The sequence below is a fragment of the Hemiscyllium ocellatum genome, chromosome 47 (assembly GCF_020745735.1).
Source record: "Hemiscyllium ocellatum isolate sHemOce1 chromosome 47, sHemOce1.pat.X.cur, whole genome shotgun sequence".
NCBI lineage: Eukaryota > Metazoa > Chordata > Chondrichthyes > Orectolobiformes > Hemiscylliidae > Hemiscyllium > Hemiscyllium ocellatum.
In genome coordinates, this window is record NC_083447.1 from 7,490,842 (window position 1) to 7,497,437 (window position 6,596).

A 6,596-nucleotide genomic window follows, 5' to 3' on the forward strand; every position below is an offset into this window, starting at 1 on the left:
AATGAGTCTGGGTGGATTACTATTAGCGGGTCAGTGTGGACTTGTTGGGCCAAAGGGCCTGTTTCCACACTGTAGGGATAAAAATCAAAATGCCATGGGAAGGAACATTTCCCGATGACCACGTGTTGGTCCATGTGGCGAGTACAGGTCTCCTCCCCAGTATCCGTGAGTGATTCGTTCCAAGACCTACCGCGGGTAGTAGTTAAATCTATCATTTAAATGGGAAACCTCCCTCCCTGGAATTATTTCTGGAATGTTCCATGTCATATATTTGGGCCCCGGTAAACTGTGGATCACTGAAACTGCAGATACTGAATCCGGAGATGGGAGAGGGCTGTACCATATCTACACGGTACAGTTCCTCCCACAAATCCCACCCCCAGGCAAAAAAAAACATTGAGGGGTGAAGGCAAAATTCCCACATCCGTAGGCTCCAGCGTTCCGGATAAAGGGAAAAGAAACGTCTGCATCTTTCACCTGACCATTGGACGTCCCAAAATGCACCACTGCATGCCCTACTTGTAGGAAATGCAGCCAATTTGCTCACAGGAAACTCCCACAAATGGCAATGATTGTGCAGTGACCGGAACCAGGTGGATCCTCTTGACCGTGAGCTCCCTGATTGGGGTTGTTAAACTGGGGTCAATCAGGGAACCCTGGCTGACAGATATATATCAGGAGTGTTCGTGCAGCATTGCCCTCTGATGTGAAGCGCCCTGCTTGTCACTGGCCACTCGGGTGTTTCCTTTCTTCCTGGTGGTGGAATATAAATAAAGATTTACACCCCTGTTGTTCTCTCACTGCGTCTGACACACAAGCGACATGGGGGCTGGGGAAAAATAAACACTACTGCAGTTAAGCAGCAGTGTGGGGTTAAACAAAAAAAAAGGAAAAAAATCCCAGGAGAATCTCCTCAGTTGAAAAAAAAGGGGGAAAAAAAGGAAAAATATATATAACCAGGAGAACCTGTGTTTTATTATTCATTTGATCGGACTGTCTTGTTTCAAAAAAAATATATAAACAGTAGTGTTCACACAGTATTGCCCTTTGATGTGAAGGGCACTGGCCACTTGAGAGTTTCCTTTCTTCTTGGTGGTAGAACGTGAATGAAGTTTTACACACTCATTCATTCACTGTTAAAAAAACTTAAAAGATTTTTAAAAAGAGCAAAATAAATCAATAAATAGATATGATCAAAGAGACCTTGGAGTGCAGGTTCATAGCTCCATGAAAGTGGAGTCGCAGATAGATAGGATAGTGAAGAAGGCGTTTGGTATGCTTTCCTTTATTGGTCAGAGTATTGAGTGCAGGAGTTGGGAGGTCATGTTGCAGCTGTACAGGGCATTGGTTAGGCCTGGGATCAGGGAGTCCAGAACTAGAGGGCATAGGTTTAGGGTGAGAGGGGAAAGATATAAAAGAGACCTAAGGGGCAACGTTTTCACACAGAGGGTGGTACGTGTATGGAATGAGCTGCCAGAGGATGTGGTGGACGCTGGTACAATTGCAACATTTAAAAGGCATTTGGGTGGGTATATGAATAGGAAGGGTTTGGAGGGATATGGGCCGGGTGCTGGCAGGTGGGACTAGATTGGGTTGGGATATCTGGTTGGCATGGACAGGTTGGACTAAAAGGGTCTATTCCCGTGCTGTACATCTCTATGACTCTATAAATAAATAAATATATAAGCAGGAGTGTCAGAGAGTCTCCTCGCTCCAGGGACTAGCTCTGAACTGGCTGGTCAGAGCCCATGTCCATGTAATTGAAGGGTGATGGGATACCGGCCTATGTGCAGTTATGGCAGGTTGGCTGTTTGGTGATGTTGGCAGAGGGATAGTCATTGACCACGATGTTGGGGAAGACCACCTTTGCTGTCCCTCAATATCTCACATAGGATCCTTGGCATGCAGTGTGTTGCTGGAAAAGCACAGCAGGTCAGGCAGCATCCGAGGAGGAGAATCAATGTTTTGGTGCCGGAGCCCTTCATCAGAATCCTGCTCCTCGGATGCTGCCTGACCTGCTGTGCTTTTCCAGCACCACACTCTCAACTCTGACCTCCAGCATCTGCCGTCCTCACTCCCTCCTTGGCATGCAGCCCAGCCAGAAGGCAAGAGCTACCAATGGCAAAAGCCAGATGGGGTTTTTCCAACGATCGACAATGGATTCCTGGTTGTCATTAGACTCTTCATTCCAGCATTTTACTGAATTAAGCAGCTAGCTGGGACAAAATGACTAATCTCATTATCCCCCAAGGGAGTTGCTGACGCAGAGATAATATCACTAGCCCTGTTAACCCCGGGTTGGTATTTTGACGCCCCAGGAGAAAGTGAGGTCTGCAGATGCTGGAGATCAGAGTCTAGATTAGAGTGGTGCTGGAAAAGCACAGCAGGTCAGGCAACATCTGAGGAGCAGGAGAGTCGACATTTCGGGCTGGAGCCTTTCATCAGGACTCCCATCCTGGTAAACGGTATAGACTTTAATTCAGTAAAAACTGGAGTCTAATGGCAACCAGGAATCCACTGTCGATTGTTGGAAAAACCCACCTGGTCCCCAAATGTCCTTTAGGGAAGGGAACTGCCATCCTTACCTGGTCTGGCCTACACGTGGCTCCAGACCCGCAGCAATGGGGTTGACTCTTAGCGGCTCTGTGGGGCAATTAGGGAATGGGGCAATAAGTGCAGGCCCGGCCAGGAGAGCCTACATTCTGTGAATGCCATTCTGTGATGCAATGGTTTAAAAGGAAATCGGAGCTGTAGGACTGTGGGAGATTGAAGGGGAGCTGACAGGCACTGGGTGACTGTGAGGTTTGGGGAGCGGTGCAGTTGTCAGAGGAAAGCAATCTTGCTTCCAGAACGTTGAAGAGTATTCAGTTGGTGAATCTAACATCATTTCAACTTCTGATCGAGACTGCGATTGTATTGAGGGACCTCAGGGTGGGACATGATGGTGTACAGAGAAAAGTTTGTGGCAGATCTACTTTCTGCCATTGAAATATTTTCCTTTATGCCTGATATGGAACTCTCAACAATTACTGTACTGAGGTATCCAAGAGCTGGCTTATGGAGTCATAGAGACGTACAGCACGGAAACAGACCCTTCGGTCCAACCCGTCCATACCGTCCAGATATCCCAACCCAATCTAGTCCAACCTGCCAGCACTTGGTCCATATCCCTCCAAACCCTTCCTATTCATATCCCCATCCAGATGCCTTTTAAATGCTGTAGTTGTACCAGCCTCCACCACTTCCTCTGGCAGCACATTCCACACAAGCACCACCCTCTGTGTGAAAAAGTTATCCCTCAGGTCCCTATTAGATTGTCCTTATCTCACCTTAAACTTGTGCCCCCTAGATATGGACTCCCCCAACCCAGGGAAAAGACCTTGCCTATTCACCCTATCTGTGCCCCTTATGATTTTATAAATTTGTAACATCATTTCTGTGGTATCCCAGTCAAAACATTTTGAATTCTCTGGTGTGATCAGCCAACAATTATTGTGCATCCCTTAATTCCCCCTTGAGAAGGTGAGGGATGTGGGATGGGGGTGAGCTGCTTTCATGGATCTGTCTGAAATGTAATTCTGCAAATACTTGTGAATAAAGTATACTTTTTGACCATAAAAGATCTCCTCGGACATTTCTTCAGTGTGTTTGGGGGCCAGGAGTGTGTTGCCCAGTGTTGCTACCGTGGAATAATATGGAGCCACTAACACTCTACACATTGACATTTCTCGCCATAAGCTTGATCATGAGAATTTAATCCTGTGACCCCCCCCTCCACCCCGCGCCTCTGGAACAGGGATGGGAGCAATTGGCATTCACTGACCTTCTATATAAAGCAAAGCTTATATTTCAGCTCCACAGTGGCATTCCCCAGTGTGTCTTATTTCACAGAAACTTTCTCTCCCTCCAGTCAAAGACTGTTAAATCTCTCCCTCTTTCCTCTCCCTCCTGTTGAAGACTGTTAAATCCCCCCTCCTTACACTCCCTCCTGTTGAAGAGTGTTAAATCTCTCCCTCCTGTTGAAGAGTGTTAAATCTCTCACTCCTTACACTCCCTCCTGTTGAAGAGTGTTAAATCTCTCCCTCCTGTTGAAGAGTGTTAAATCTCTCACTCCTGTCGAAGACTGTTAATTCACACTTTTAAAAGAGAAAGGAAACTATGATCCCAAGCTTTGCAAATAGATGCTGACAGCATTAAAGCCAAGAGGTATTTTGCTTGCAGCAGGGGTTAGGGTGAGGCTTGAACTCTCTAAACCGGTGGCTCAGTTTCTGAAAGTTACTACTTCAAGTTCCTCCCCCCCATAAAGATCTCGGCTAGCCTGGTACACTCCGTGTGATACTGAGGGGGTGCTGCTCTGTCAGAGATGTTGTCCTATCAATGGGATGTTAAGCTGACATGTGACAGCAATAAGTCACATGACACCAGATGACAGCCCAACAGGTTTATCTGAAATCACGAGCTTTCAGAGCCTTGACCCTTCGGGAGAGGCTGGGACACTACCACTGCACCTCAAGAGCCATTCCCTGGTTTATTTATTGGTAGTGCATTGATCACTCTCTCACCCTCTTTCTCTCTGACACTCTTCCGCTTTGTCACCCCCCTTTCTTTCTCTCACTCTCTCTCTCTCACTCTCTTTCTTTCTCTTTTTATTCCCTCTTTCTCTCTTTTTAACACACTCTCTGTGTCACCTATTCTGTGACTCTCTTCTACCCACCCCTGTATTTCCTTCCTCCCTGTGTCTCTCCCTTCATCCGTAGAGTTGTAGAGGCGGATAGCATGAAACGGACCCTTCGGTCTAATCCATCCATGTCGACCAGATATCCTCCAATAATCTAGTCCCATTTTCCAGCACTTGACCCATTTCCCTCTAAACCCTTTTTTTAAGTATGGTGAGCAATTTTTTGCCAGTTTGTATAAGAGAAGGAATTCATCCGGAGTCTCACTGAAGATGTTACCTAGTATGGTGACGAAACGTCTGAAAATGAACCTTCCAGCTCAGTGAGCAAACCTACATCCATACAATGAGTTTATTTTTTAGATTCTTCTTCCTCAGACAGGGCCTTGATGATGTCTTCCTTCCTGGCCCGTGGATGTTCCTCTCGGTGCTTTCAGGCTTGCTTGGTCCTTGCTCTGTGAGCTTTAAACTTGGTCAGCCAATGACCTCTAGGTGGAAGTGAGGCCGGCAGATGCTGGTGATTAGAGTCAAGATTAGAGTGGCGCTGGAAAAGCACAGCAGGTCAGGCAGCATCCGAGGGGCTGGAGAATCGACGTTTCGGGTAAAAGCCCTTCACCAGCAAAGCCAATGACGTCTTGTCTGCCTTCAGCTTGAGAATGTGCACCATCAAGGTATCTTCATTCTTCAACACGTGACTATTCACCTGCAGGTACAGACTGTGATACATGGGGTGAGCAATCTTCTTAGACTCCCCGTATCTGTGAAGCAGACACCTCAGAATTCTCATTCTCCTCATCTCGGCCAGTTTCTCTGGCGTGTGGGTTTCAGCAGTACCCTTTCACTGACCACTGCCCACCTGCCAACCCTTCCTCCGTGCAAAGGTATTCTTCCTGCTTCGAGTGGCTTGTGGATGATCAGACCATCTTTAACCAATTTTCAAATCCATTGACAGGAACTGGCGTTGTCAATCAATAGACAATAGGTGCAGGAGTAGGCCATTCTGCCCTTCGAGCCAGCACCACCATTCATTATGATCGTGGCTGATCATCCTGCCTTATCTCCATAACCCTTGATCTTTAAGAGCTTTATCAATCTCATTTGTTTCGTTGGGATCCAGCCATACCCCCTTCTTACCGCATCACAGAATGCTGGAGGCAAACGTCTTCTGAAGCTTAAGCATACTCATGGTGTCTCCTCACTAGCCTCTATACCCTCCCTATTCATATACCCATCCAGATGTCTTTTAAATGTTGTAACTGTACTAGCCTCTGCCACTTCTAACTTGTTGTACACACACACCATCCTCTGCATGAGAAAATTGCCCTTTAGTGCCCTCTTAAATATTTTCCCACTCTCCCCCCACCCCCTCCCCTTAAACTTATGCCCTCTAGCTTTGGACTTCCCTATCTTGGGGAAAAGACCTTGGTTACTCATCCTCCCCATGCCCTTGCCAACCTCTACCTTCTACAGCTCTCTCTGACTCCCGCCCTCTCTCTAAGTGCGACTCCAGACCCCAAGCAGATGCCAACGGCCAAGACATCCCACGCTAGATCGATCTCGCTGATGAGGAAACCAGGGGTGCGAGTCAGCATCAATCTGAATCAGCAGTTCTCCACAGTAAAACGGGACTGGAAGGACAGAGTGGGAGTTGACACGGGGTGGTTGGAGTCATGGTAAAGGTCATGGAGCTTTCTATCACTGTTGCCATGACAATACCCAAACGCAACATGGAAAATCCATAACAGATCCATTGCTGTACTCAAGTTAAGTAAGAGCATTGTACACACTCGCTTTGCGTGTTGAGATATTTGATCTTGCATGGTTATTTTTACTCACGGAACAAGTTGCTGATTGGATATAAGATCACACACAGCGCTCGGGAAAGATGAATTAAGTTTGAGTTCAATATGTTGCCCAATGA

The 6,596-nt window shown here is 46.9% G+C and overlaps 1 pseudogene; it reads right to left on the reverse strand.

Moving 5' to 3' along the window:
* Positions 1 to 5,027: 5,027 nt before the first annotated feature.
* Positions 5,028 to 5,861, reverse strand: LOC132836679 (large ribosomal subunit protein eL19-like; annotated as a pseudogene).
* Positions 5,862 to 6,596: the final 735 nt, after the last annotated feature.